Below are 2,500 nucleotides of genomic sequence, written 5' to 3' on the forward strand. Positions count from 1 at the left end.
ACCCGGGCGGAGAGATAACGACGCAGCGTAATGTCTCTGCAATAGCCTGGATAAAGCCATATAAATCAGGCCCTTGTAAAAAGCACAATGAATATAATGAGGAGTCAGAGGAGAGATGAGGAGAGAGGAGGATCACAAACAAAAGGAGTTGGGATAGAAAGACAGGAGGCCTTTTAGGACAGAGAGAGAGGCTGGGAGGAGTGACCAGAGGGGATGGGGGGAGAGACCAGAGGGGATGGGGGGAGAGATCAGAGGGGATGGGGGGAGAGACCAGAGTTGGAGAGGAATATGAGAGAATCATTGTGGAAGAATAGAGGAGAAGCTACATGTAGCTCTGACATGTTTACAGTTAAAAGCCCAGTTCAACCAAATAAAAAGTCCAGTCAAACAAAATGTTACAGATGAATGAGCAACACATTATGGGTGTTTTGCTATGGGTGTAGGAAACACACTCTTATCTACATACACACACACACATTACTGCGTAATGGTTCTTTAAGCTTTAATAGCCTTAATAGTTATTTGCATTTTCTCCCTAGAACCTTCTGGTGAGGGTTCCTTTGTAATCCCTTGAAGTTTAAGGGGTCACAAAGGAACCCTCACCAGAAGGTTCTAGGGACAAAATTCAAAGAACTATTAGGCTGTGCCTCCTCAACAAACAGATATTGGCATTGGAGACTGTAGCTAAAAATATTCTTCAGAAAATTCAAGTAGGGCCTGGAACTGCAAATGATCTAGGGACACAATGGCAATAAATTAGTCTTGCATGATTGCATTCATGTGTCCAAAACCCTGGATTGAATTTATTTCAAGAATGCTAAAAAAATAAGTCTTTTGCAATCCTCAAAGGAAAACATCACACATTCAACCATCAACCTCAAGTCAAATACTGTAATAAGTATCTGACACTCCACAAAGGAAGACATCAGACAGCATGAAATAGGAATGACAGCATATAAATATATATATATATACATACAGTACATTGTACATACATATATATACAGTATATATTGAGGATAATGTATTTGTAAAGCTATTTTAAAGTATCAAGGTTGATAAGAATGAATGACACTATAACACAACACAGCCTGCAGCAGTGAATACAATCGATTTAAACACAAACTACTCTTAATAGCATTTTTACTGACAGAATTTCCGCCTACTATGTAAACAAATATGAATATGTCAGGTGCTTCCAGGCTCCTAAGCAGTTGCAGTAATAGATGCATCATTCATCTCTAATTAGGCCCACTCTACTGAACCGCTCTAACAGTTTGTCCTCCCTCGTTGTCAGACAGGGAAGATCCACTGAGGCCATCCATCAGAGGCGCGCAGACACACCCACACAAAGGTGACATCTGACTCAGGGTTTTCAGGCCTATTTGTTACCTAAACACAAACACAGACGCTAACATGCCTCTATATCAGTAGCCGTCAAATTAGCCCAAGGAGGCAGCCACTGATAGAGATGAGAGTGGGGCGCTGGCGTCATCTTTCAAAGGAGAGGGGAGATGGATCCAGCGCAGTCTCTGTCACCTCTATGATGACAGGCTGCGACAATAAAGGCATTTTATCCTTATTAAAGACAACACTGACAGAAATCGGTCTTCAGTGCAGAAACCTCAATGAGGCTTTGATGCATAGAAGGCCTCTTCTCTACACTGCACTGCTCTATCCTGTCTGTCTGTTTCTTTGGGGTTGTTGTTTTGAAAACTGAGCCAAGCATTTGGCTCAAACAAACATTTACGTTTGTTTCCATGGCATTCTTAGAGATCTCTGCTTGTGCGTCACCCCCTCCTGGTCTGTAAATGAGAAAAAAAAGAATTGTGACACACGATTGCCAACTGAATGCTGTAACTACTTGACATTTGTTCTGTTCTTTTGTTATATTTGCTGTTTGCTTGTGATGCTTTGTTTGTTTGTTTGATTGTTTGTGTTTTCCTTGGAGGCTTGTTTTCCCCACTTATGAATAAACTCATCATAGTCACATTTACCCCCCAGGTTTATTTAATAAAATTTGCTACAAAAAAACTAACAGTAAAATTGAAGCCAAGCTAACAACGAGGTTGACAGACCATTAGGCCTATCACATTTCCCAAACATCTGCCAATTTTGTACCACAATTAGACAGATTTTTTTTTAAAACACCCCGACACTGGTCTCCCATGGCGCAAAGTCATTTAGACGAGCAGCCTAGGAACACTGTTTGCTAATCGCTTCCCGGCCCCAAGACAGTCTGTTGATTAGCCTCTGTTTGCTAATGGCTTCCCGGCCCCAAGACAGTCTGTTGATTAGCCTCTGTTTGCTAATGCTAAAAATACTGTAAACAAGTCATAAGCTGTGCGTCGAATAGCCACACATTCACTGGTGCACTATATAGGGCAGTGTTTCTCAAAGTGTGGTCCGGGGACAACTGATGGTCCGCAAGCTATCCCAAGTGGTCCGCGAGCAGACGTGGTAAAATATAATACAGTTGTTTGCAATATTGAATGTATTT

At 41.6% G+C, this 2,500-nt stretch overlaps 1 protein-coding gene across 1 annotated transcript in view; it reads right to left on the reverse strand.

Annotated features, from left to right (window-relative positions):
- The window catches only part of chrna11 (cholinergic receptor, nicotinic, alpha 11), a 59,966-nt gene that overhangs the window by 54,827 nt on the left and 2,639 nt on the right, over positions 1-2,500 (reverse strand). The window lies entirely within an intron of this gene.

This window comes from Alosa pseudoharengus, unplaced genomic scaffold (assembly GCF_046254945.1).
Source record: "Alosa pseudoharengus isolate Yale_2024_CS ecotype anadromous, Long Island Sound unplaced genomic scaffold, YU_APseudo_1.1 YU_APseudo_1.1_scf_23, whole genome shotgun sequence".
In the NCBI taxonomy this organism is placed as follows: domain Eukaryota; kingdom Metazoa; phylum Chordata; class Actinopteri; order Clupeiformes; family Clupeidae; genus Alosa; species Alosa pseudoharengus.